A 12,395-nucleotide genomic window follows, 5' to 3' on the forward strand; every position below is an offset into this window, starting at 1 on the left:
TTTTGCGGTACGCGGGCCTCTCCCATTGTGGAGCACAGGCTCCGGACGCGCAGGCTCAGCGGCCATGGCTCACAGGCCCAGCCGCTCCGCGGCATGTGGGATCTTCCCATACCGGGGCACGAACCTGCGTCCCCTGCATCAGCAGGCGGACTCTCAACCACTGCGCTACCAGGGAAGCGCCTTTTCTAGTAGTTTTTAACAGGACTTCTTTCATAAATTCTTTCAGATCCAGAAGTTAATTGAATCCTGAAGACTACAGCATTGTGGTAAGGGTTTAAACTTAAATGAACTTTGTTCCTTATGCTTATGTTTACAGATACAAACTGGAGAAAATGCATGAGTACAGCTAAGCAATCTAAATAGATGAAAAGCAGATTCTTTGCTTTTCTTTCTGTAGTTGTTTCAGCACACAGAATATCTGATAGCATCAAGATTTATACCCTTTTCAGAAAGCTGATAGAACTAGTAGTTGCTTTTCAGAAGTAATTATCAACGACAGCTAAAATCCAGTCTCTTGCATCTTCGATCATGTCCAAAGCCTAAATCTCATGAAAGCTCTTTAAGTCACACCCGGAAGCTTATGAGAATTTTCCTAACCAAAAGAAAAAAAGTCTTAGCCTTTTCTGAGGAAGATAAACAAAATGATTTTTTGCAGGCAGTCTGAAAAATATGCTTCATGCAATTATGATATGTACAGATATTTCACAGATCCAATTTACAGTCTTCGAACTTAACTTTAGAAAATTTATGTAATTCATTATCAGTTTAAACTAAATTAATTTAAACTACTAGCCTTAAAAAGAAATCTTTTCTTGTCCTTTATACACATCCAGCCTATGCTGCCCTCAATGACCTCAGACCAAAGACTCTTTCCATTAAATGAAAGTTTAAAAAAACAACAAAAAAAGAACTATTTTAAAATCTAAGTTAGATGAGTAATAGTAAACCTTATCCTCTCATTTTTACTATTGAAAACTTATGGCTACAGAAGGCTGCTCAGGGATATTCTGTTTTTAGAGAGTTAAATCAAGGTTGGTAGCCTGTGTGGAAGTAGACATGCTAGAGTCTTGTAAAGAATCTCTTTCCTAGGGCTTCCCTGGTGACGCAGTGGTTGAGAGTCCGCCTGCCAATGCAGGAGACATGGGTTCGTACCCCGGTCCAGAAAGATCCCACGTACCGCGGATGGGGTGGCTAGGCCCATGAGCCATGGCCGCTGAGCCTGCTCGTCCGGAGCCTGTGCTCCGCAGCGGGAGAGACCGCAACAGTGAGAGGCCCACGTACCGCAAAAAAGAATCTCCTTCCTGATGGGTGGTTGCACATGGAAGATTTTTGGAAAAGTAAGTTTTGTTTTCTTCCTGAGAATAGCTCATGAGAGTGTCTCTGTTAATTAGAAGAAACTATGAATCTTGAACACACCTGAAAAGATACAGTTTGTTATTTTATGTCACAAATGCTTTACTGTTGTAATCTATGCATAAGTAAATTTTTTTTAAATTGACATTCATCTTTAAAGAGGATAAACTTTAAAATATTCAACAACTTTTGCAAAACATATTAAAGACTGTTGTCTTTTAGCTTTCATGTTCAGCTTCTGCTTCTTCCTAGTTCTGTTTATGGTCCAAATTTTTAAATGATATACTTAAGATGGATCACACCAAATAGAAATCTCATATCATTTCAAGTCATTTTAATATAAACTTTCTTCTATGAAAAGATTATTTTAACATTTGGGGAGGGGTTTTAGTGAGGATGCTTAACACAATCCATATTTTATATAATTATATCTTAAGCGTAAAAATGGATAATATCACCTAGTTTTTCAATCATCAGGCAATGCATAAAGAATAAAAAAAAGTAAGAATCCATTTTTGTTTAAAAGGCTTTCGAAAGAGATTCACTACAACTTTCTCATTGTCAGAAAATATTTTACCACTTGCTGACTCAGATCCATCATGCTTAATATTAAGCCTAGCTTCTCTTGTTCTGTATTCAATATAAGAAAAATATCGATTACCATACTTTCACAAAGCTCTTCATATGTTTGAAGATTTATTAAATCATTCCTTCTTCAATAGTTTTTTTATTGTTCTATACTTTATTTAACTCATCTATTTCCTTGGAACACTTTCCTATTTTACATTCCTTATTTTGGAATTTCACTTTTTAGCTGATAAAAATTCATAATACAATGACAATGAGAAGATTTCTGGACTAATAATAAATACTATAATCATTGACAAAAGGTGCATAACATTTTATTGCATTGAATTTTAATTAATAAGGGCATTGCTAATGTCCTTTCCTTTCCTGTTCCCTCTTTCTCCTTGCCATGTTTTCTAAAGACAGTTGACCTTTTCAACTTTTCCTTATAGTACACTCCTCAACAGTGGCTAATCTTACACTTATTGAAGAGCAATAAAGTTTTGTTAAGTAAAGGGATATATATTCTCAAAACTATTTTTGATAACTTTCCTCTTTTATAATATCCCTTTTATATCTTACAATCTATATTTTATTATCAAGTAAGGATGTTTTATCCATTCCCTCCTAGCTCACCAAGATAGAGTATTTTAATACTCTCTAACATTTTGTACATTTGGATTTCAAAATTTACAACAGGAGGGCATTGTTATTCCTTTTGGTATTGGATATTTCTCCTGCAATTTGAGTTACCTGGTTGGTAGAGCTTGAAAAAGAATTTTCTTTCTAAATATAGAGACTTCAAATAGAGGTAAATAGAATACCATACTTTTAAACTATTTTTCATCATTGTTATAAAATTATATTAAATATAACATTTAAAATAGTTATTCAATTAACACATAATTAAGAGGAACATTTAAAATCAGAACAAATATTTGATTATTGTTCATCAGAGCTAAATAAAATTATATATAAACATATAAGCACATATACATACACACACATATATATGTATATATATATATTGAGACTATTAGTTTCTCATATTCAATGTCCCCTTCTTCTGCAGTTAACAGACCCAGTTATTTCAGTGTTGCAATATGCTCAGCTTAGAGATGATATTTTCTAGTCTTCCTTGATGCCAAATGTGCCATGTGACTGTGTCTATTCACAAAAATATTTAGAAAAATTAGTTAGGTAAGTAGTAGCCAGTTGGAAAATACTTTTTGGTCCTTTCTGCTGCCTGGAATGAAACGGAATGGAGTTCCAATACCCACTTTGGACATAAAATAATCTGGAACACGGAAACCAGTGCTATGGAAGAAAGAGCTGAAGGATGGAAGGTGCCTATGTTTCTGATGCCATAGAGTCACTCCCTGTTTCTGTCTTTGTTTATGTGACAGAAAATATAATCTTATGTTTAAGATATTTATTAAGAGTCAGGAAATGCAATCAAAAGATCAGGGAACAAAAATGAAGGCTTTATTCCTTAGGTAAAATTATCAACTACAGTGGACCCTGTGGAGCCTTGCTTAGATTCTGCCTCAGCACTGAAAAAGGTATTCCCCTCACTGCTGGGACTGCAGTCAGCTGGTAGTCATCAGATGCTGCCAACTCCAGGAATTGCCCTTTGCAAGAAAGAGTCACCCTACCTTAGGGTCACACTCCTTTCTTGGGAGCAACTTGCATTCAATGACTGGTTAACGCAGGGGTGTAAATCAATGCCTCAACCAGAGAAACTCAAGACCATTCCCACTTCAGACCTCTCAGTGGTGCCTGCAGGGGCTTCTGTCAGGCTTTCATGGAAGCCTGGCTTTTCCTCTGTCCATACTTTCTTCCTCCCCTTCTACCACAGGCTGTGATAGTCAGAGTAGCTCCTAATAAACTTCCTGCACAAGAATCTCCACCTCAGAATCTGCTTCCAAAAAAACCAATCTTCAATAGTATTAATAGAAGGGTTAAAGATTAAAGTGTAATATAGAGAACCTGGTTGCAATGGTGAGATGAGCATTAGTATTAACCAAAAAAATTTCTTATCTCTCATAAATGTATATATTATTTGGAGTTTGATATAGAGACCAAAGCAAATAAAAATAGGAAGAGTTAAAAGCAATGTTTCAGATGTAGAGAAGAAACTAGTGGTTAGCACTGGGGAGGGGTGAGATAAGGGTATGGGATTAAGAGACACAAACCAGTACGTAAAATAAATAAGCAACAAGGATATATTGTACAGCACAGGGAAATATAGCTACTATTTTATAATAACTTTAAATGGAGTATAAACTCTGAAAATACTGAATCACTATGTTGTACACCTGAAACTAATATAATATTTTAAATCAACTATACATCAATTATAAAATATAAAAATAATAAAATAAAAGTAATGTTTCATTTTCCATTTGCTATCGAAGAATTTTTTGAGTATTATTTATCATGCACATGTAAAATTTTATTTAAAAATTAACAACAGAAGTCAATGAAATTCAATGAATTTTTGAGCATTGTGTTAAAATTAATGCACATCACTATGCACTGAGGAAAAACATGACGTTTAAAACAAGTCTTAACCATGGAGAAGTTCATGATTGGATAAGTGGACCTGGCATTTAAATAATCTTCAAAATGAATTCACAAACCTATTATCAGTATCTCTAGAAAAAAATCAACAGAAAAACTAGTTATTCCAAAGATATCCATGTTCCCTTTCTTTTTCTGAACTTATATACATGTTAGCAGAGCATTTGAGCAGCTATAATAAAGATTGTGTTTTCCAGCCTTCTTTGCAGGTATATGTGTTTCCATGACTATGTTTTCCACAATGATGTGTGCACAGAAGTATAGTGTAGCACTGTCTAGTTTCTTCATTGAGATGGCTGGCATATGTCCATTGCCTCTTTTGTAGCTATCCTTCCTGCTAGCTGGAATGTGATTAATATGGTTAGAGCTGGAGTGGATCTTTAGACCATTGAGCGACCTTGGAGTGGAAGACACACATAACAGTGCTAAAAATAGAAGGACCTGAGGTCTCTGGCACCGTGAATCACCAAACTAGCCCTGGGCTCCTACTCCAGTTTCTGATGTTGGGAACTGAATCCTAACAGCTATAAAGGAAAAGAACATGACACATCTTATTTATAAAGTATTTTCTCCACAAGCATATAAAAATGTTCTCAAATATGAGAGGGCATATTCAATTCATTTAGTTAGTACCAAAGGCTCATTTCTCTTTATTTTAGTGTTATATTAATGTACAAAGCACACATGTCACATTACTGGATCTCTCTATACTGAACCAGGCATGCCCAAGGGTGAAGACTGCTCTTCAAGTCAACAGGAATGATAACCCTTACTACTACTATTCTTGCCTCAAATTACTACTTTTTTAAGGTAATATTCTGTGAATAAAGAAGATGTGGTACATATATACAATGGAATATAACTCAGCCATAAAAAAAGAACAAAATAATGCCATTTGCAGCAACATGGATGGACCTAGAGATTGTCATACTGGGTGCAGTAAGTCAGACAAAGACAAATATCATATGATATTGCTTATATGTGGAATATAAAAAAATGGTACAAATGAACTTATCTACAAAACAGAATTAGAGTTATGGATGTACAAAACAATCTTATGGTTACCAGTGGGGAAAGGGGGGAAGGGATAAACTGGGAGATTGGGACTGACACATACACACTACTATACATAAAATAGATAACTAATAAGGGCATACTGTATAGCCCAGGGAACTCTACTCAGTACTCTGTACTGGCCTATATGGGAAAAGAACCTAAAAAAGAGTGGGTATATGTATGTGTATAACTGATTCACTTTGCTGTACACCTGAAACTAACACAACATTGTAAATCAACTATACTCTAATAAATTTTTTTTAAAAATAAAAATAAAAAAAGTAATATTCTTAAAATAAATGCTACAGTAAGTACAATTTGCCATAGGACAGCCTGCAACAGTATTCCCTGAAGAAAAACTTAGGTGGGATCCTCCTGAACATAGCAACCAGAGATGTATTTTGCATTCAATTGTATGCTGACAATGAAACAGTGCAAAAAATATCTGACACACAAAAGAATAAAAATTTAAAACTTTATTTAAAAACATTTTCCCACATATTTATTAATTCACTCAACAGATAGATATTCAGTGCATATGACGAGAAAGGCACTCATTCACTGTTACATGAAACTGCTCATAAATCTAGAGTCTTGATATAAGTAACCACTGGGGGAAGTGGCATTTACAAGGGTGGCCATATTTCTTAAGGACATAAATAGTATTTTTTTCCATCTAAAGGAGAAGTGTTTACAATTGAAAACAGTATTTCTGGCTATTATTAGGAAATGAAGCTTACTCATGCAGACAATTGAAATTTAAGAATTGACAGAGTTTAATGTTGTAGCTCTTGTGGTGCATTTCTACTCAAATACAAGTGCATACGTCACTGCAATATTAAAGGGTTTGTCTTCCCTGGATGTCAATGAACATTTCTCAGGTAGGCACTGTAGTTATGATTTGATATATATCTGTGTCTGGTGCCCCTTAATCAAGATAAGTTTTCCCTTGCCATAAAAGGTTTTGTGAATTTCACAGCAAAGTCGCGATCATGTATTTTTTTTAATGCAAAATGACATTTCCATTCTTCTTGAGCAGTTACTGACATTTCCCCTTGAGCCTTCCTAAAGCTCTTTCCCCATAAATATCCTACCCCTCCTCAAATGGAGTTAAAAGTCATTTTTTTTTAAATTAAAAATCACTGCTATAAAATCAAGGTTTTCTAACTGAGGATGAAAATTATGCTACCCAAATGTGTACATTTCATACAAAATAATGTTTGCAAACAAGAGGCCTAAGGTATTACCTAATTCTTCACTTTCCTTTCACAAGTTTAATATCTACTCTGAAAAGCCCTATGTTGTTGAAGTAATATCCATCTTTTCAGTTACAGTTTTTATCACATTAGAAATTGGACAATGATGAAATATTTTATGTTGCCAGAACATATTTTCGGATCACCCAGTGATCTTATAATCACTTGAAGTGCAAATCAATCACTTTTACATGACACAATATTCTAAACAGTGGAACATTCTCTTGCCAACAAGTAATTCTTAGATTAAATAAAAACAGTTTTATTTAAACTATTTTCTTTCTGTGCATAGAACATTTTTCATTTCATTTAAATTGGAGACAAAAATAAAAGCCCAGAGGAGCTTCAAGATGGCGTAAGAGTAAGACATGGAGATCACCTTCCTCCCCACAGATACACCAGAAATACATCTACACATTGAACAACTCCTACAGAACACCTACTGAATGCTGGCAGAAGACCTGAGACCTGCCAAAAGACAAGACACTCCCCATGTACCTGGGTAGGGCAAAAGAAAAGAGAAAAAACAGAGAGGAAAGAATAGGGACAGGACCTGCACCAGCGGGAGGGAGCCGTGAAGGAGGAAAGGTTTCCACACACTAGGAAGCCCCTTTGCGGGCGGAGACTTTAGGTGGTGGAGGGGGGAAGCCCTGGAGCCACGGAGGACAGCGCAGCCACAGGGGTGCGGAGAGATTCCCGCACAGAGGATTGGTGCCGACCAGCACTCACCAGCCTGAGAGGCTTCTCTGGTCACCCGCCAGGGCAGGTGGGAGCTGGGAGCCGAGGCTCGGGCTTCGGAGGTCAGATCCCAGGGAGAGGACTGGGGTTAGCGGCGTCAACACAGCCTGAAGGGGGCTAGCGCATCACGGTTAGCCGGGAGGGAGTCCGGGAAAAGGTCTGGAACTGCTGAAGAGGCAAGAGACTTTTTCTTGCCTCTTTGTTTCCTGGTGAGCGAGGAGAGGGGAGTAAGAGCACCCCATAAAGGAGCTCCAGAGACGGGTGCGAGCCGCAGCTACCAGCGCGGACCTGAGAGATGGGCATGAGACACCAAGGCTGCTACTGCAGCCACCAAGAAGCCTGTTGTGCAAGCCCAGGTCACTATCCACACCTCCCCTCCCGGGAGCCTGTGCAGCCCACCACTGCCAGGGTGCCGTGATCCAGGGACAACTTCCCCGGGAGAACACACGGCGTGCCTCAGGCTGGTGCAACGTCACGCCGGCCTCTGCCGCCGCAGGCTCGCCCCGCACTCCGTACCCCTCCCTCCCCCCCGGCCTGAGTGAGCCAGAGTCCCAGAAGCAGCTGCTCCTTTAACCCCGTCCTGTCTGAGCAAAGAACAGATGCCCTCAGGCGACCTACATGCAGAGGTGGGTCCTAATCCAAAGCTGAATGCCGGGAGCTGTGTGAACAAAGAAGAGAAAGGGAAACCTCCCCCAGCAGCCTCAGGAGCAGTGGATTAAATCCCCACAATCAACTTGATGTATGCTGCATCTGTGGAATACATGAATAGACAACGAATCATCCCAAATTGAGGAGGTGGACTTTGGGAGCAATGATATATATATATATGTTAATTTTCCCTTTTTCTCTTTTTCTGAGAGTGTAAGTGTATGCTTCTGTGTGTGATTTTGTCTCTATAGCTTTGCTTTTATCATTTGTCCTAGGGTTCTTTCTGTCCGTTTTATTTTTTTTCTTTTCTTTTTTTTTTAGTATAGTTTTCAGCACTTGTTATCATTGGTGGATTTGTTTTTCAGTTTGGTTCTTCTCTTCCTTCTTTCTTTCTTTTTTTCAAATACTTTTAAAACGTTTTTTTAATAATTATATTTTGTTTTCTATTTTAATAACTTTTTGATTTAATTTTATTTCCTTTTATTTTATCTTTTTCTTTCTTTCTTTCTTTTCTTCTCCTTTTTATTCTGAGCCGTGTGGATGACAGGCTCTTGGTGCTCCAGCCAGGCATCAGGGCTGTGCCTCTGCAGTGGGAGAGCCAAGTTCAGGACACTGGTCAACCAGAGACCTCCTAGCCCCACGTAAAATCAAAGGGCAAAAATCTCCCAGTTATCTCCATCTGAACACCAAGACCCAGCTCCACTCAATGACCAGCGAGCTACAGTGCTGGACACCCTATGCCAAACAACTAGCAAGACAGGAACACACCCAACGCATTAGCAGAGAGGCTGCCTAAAATCTTAATAAGGTCACAGACACCCCCAAACACACCACCAGACACGGAACTGCCCACCAGAAAGACAAGATCCAGCCTCATCCACCAGAACACAGGCACTAGTCCCCTCCACCAGGAAACATAAACAACCCACTGAACCAACCTTAGCCACTGAGGGCAGACACCAAAAACAACAGAAACTAGGATCCTGTAGCCTGTGAAAAGGAGACCCCAAACACAGTAAGTTAAGCAAAATGAGAAGACAGAGAAACACACAGCAGATGAAGGAGCAAGGTAAAAACCCACCAGACCTCACAAATGAAGAGGAAATAAGCAGTCTACCTGAAAAAGAATTCAGAATAATGATAGAAAAGATGATCCAAAATCTTGGGAAGAGAATGGAGAAACTACAAGAAACATTTAACAAGGGCCTAAAGGAGCTAAAGAGCAAAGAAACAATAATGATCAACACAATAAATGAAATTAAAAATTCTCTAGAAGGGATCAATAGCAGAATGACTGAGGCAGAAGAACGGATAAATGACCTGGAAGATAACATAGTGGAAATAACAATTGCAGAGCAGAATAAAGAAAAAAGAATAAGAAGAATTGAGGACAGTCTCACAGACCTCTGGGACAATATTAAATGCACCAACACTTGAATTATACAGGTGACAGAAAAGAAGAGAAAATGAAAGGAACTGAGAATATATTTGAAGAGATTATACTTAAAAACTTCCCTAATATGGGAAAGGAAATAGTTAATGAAGTCCAAAAGAACAGAGAGTGCCAAACAGGATAAATCCAAGGAGAAACACACAAAGACACCTATTAATCAAACTATCAAAAATTAAATACAAAGAAAAAATACTAAAAGCAGCAAGGGAAAAACAGCAAATAACATAGAAGGGAATCCCCATAAGGTTAACAGCTAATTCTTCAGCAAAAACTCTGCAAGCCAGACGGGAGTGGCAAAATATATTTAAAGTGATGAAACGGAAAAACCTAAAACCAAGATTACTCTATCCAGCAAGGATCTCATTCAGATTTGACAGAGAAATTAAAACCTCTACAGAAAAACAAAAGCTAAGGGAATTCAGCACAAACAAACCAGCTCTACAACAAATGACAAAGGAACTTCTCTAGGCAAGAAACACAAGAGAAGGAAAAGACCTACAATAATGAACCCAAAACAATTAAGAAAATGGGAATAGGAACATACATATCGATAATTACCTTAAATGTAAATGGATTAAATGCTCCAACCAAAAGACATAGACTGGCTGAATGGATACAAAAACAAGACCTGTATTTATGTTGTCTACAAGAGACCCGCTCCAGACCTAGGGACACATACAGACTGAAAGTGAGGGGATGGAAAAAGATATTCCATGCAAATGGAAATAGAAAGCTGGAGTAGCAATTCTCATATCAGACAAAATAGACTTTAAAACAAAGACTATTACAAGAGACAAAGAATGACACTACATAAAGATCAAGGGATCAATCCAAGAAGAAGACATAACAATTGTAAATATTTATGCACTCAATATAGGAGCACCTCAATACATAATGCAAATACCAACAGCCATAAAAGGGGAAATTGACAGCAACATAATCATACTAGGGAACTTTAACACCCCACTTTCACCAATGGACAGATCATCTAAAATGAAAATAAATAAGGAAACAAAAGATTTAAATGATACATTAAACAAGATGGACTTAATTGATATTTATACAACATTCCATCCAAAAACAACAGGATACACTTCCTTCTCAAATGCTCATGGAACATTCTCCAGGATATATCGTATCTTGAGTCACAAGTCAAGCCTTGGTAAATTTAAGGAAATTGGAATCATATCAAGTATCTTTTCTGACCACAATGCTATGAGACTAGATATCAATTACAGGAAAAAATCTGTAAAAAAGACAAACACATGGAGGTTAAACAATACACTACTTAATAACCAAGGGATCACTGAAGAAATCGAAGAGGAAATCAAAAAATACCTAGAAACAAATGACAATGAAAACACGATGACACAAAACCTATGGGATGCAGGAAAAGCAGTTCTAAGAGGGAAGTTTAGAGCAATACAATCCCACCTTAAGAAACAAGATATATCTCAAATAAACAACCTAACCTTACATCTAAAGCAATTAGGGAAAGAAGAATAAAAAAACCACAGTTAGCAGAAGGAATGAAATCATAAATATCAGATCAGAAATAAATGAAAAAGAAATGAAAGAAACGATTGCAAAGATCAATAAAACTAAAAGCTAGTACTTTGAGAAGATAAACAAAATTGATAAACCATTAGCCAAACTCATCAAGAAAAAAAGAGAGAAGACTCAAATCAATAGAATTAGAAATGAAAAACGGGAAGCAACAACTGACACTGCAGAAATGCAAAGGACCATGAGAGATTACTACAAGCAACCATATGCCAATAAAATGGACAACCTGGAAGAAATGGACAAATTCTTAGAAAAGCACAACCTTCCAAGACTGAACCAGGAAGAAATAGAAAATATGAGCAGACCAATCACAAGCACTGACATTGAAACTGTGATTAAAAATCCTCCAACAAACAAAAGCCCAGGACCAGATGGCTTCACAGGCGAATTCTATCAAACATTTAGAGAAGAGCTAACACCTATCCTTCTCAAACTCCTCCAAAATACAGCAGAGGGAGGAACACTCCCAAACTCATTCTACGAGGCCACCATCACCCTGATACCAAAACCAGACAAAGATGTCACAAGAAAAGAAAACTACAGGCCAATATCACTGAGGAACACAGACACAAAAATTCTCAACAAAATACTAGCAAACAGAATCCAACAGCACATTAAAAGGGTCATACACCATGATCAAGTGGGGTTTATCCCAGGAATGCAAGGATTCTTCAATATACGCAAATCAATCAGTGTGTTACACCATATTAAAAAATTGAAGAATAAAACCCATATGATCATCTCAATAGATGCAGAGAAAGCTTTTGACAAAATTCAACACCCATTTAGGATAAAAACCGTGCAGAATGTAGGCATAGAGGGAACTTACGTCAACATAATGAAGGCCATATATGAAAAACCCACAGCCAACATCATTCTCAATGGTGAAAAACTGAAACCATTTCCACTAAGATCAGGAACAAGACAAGTTTGCCCATTCTCACCACTATTATTCAACATCATTTTGGAAGTTTTAGTCACAGCAAACAAAGAAAAAGAAATAAAAGGAACCCAAATCAGAAAAGAAGAAGTAAAGCTGTCACTCTTTGCAGACAACATGATACTATACATAGAGAATCCTAAAGATGCTACCAGAAAACTACTAGAACTAATCAATGAATTTGGTAAAGTAGCAGGATACAAAATTAATACATAGTTATCTCTTGCATTCCTAT

Source organism: Delphinapterus leucas, chromosome 3 (assembly GCF_059928025.1).
Source record: "Delphinapterus leucas isolate spDelLeu-1000000601 "Yukka" chromosome 3, BTC_Dleu_Yukka2, whole genome shotgun sequence".
In the NCBI taxonomy this organism is placed as follows: Eukaryota; Metazoa; Chordata; class Mammalia; order Artiodactyla; family Monodontidae; genus Delphinapterus; species Delphinapterus leucas.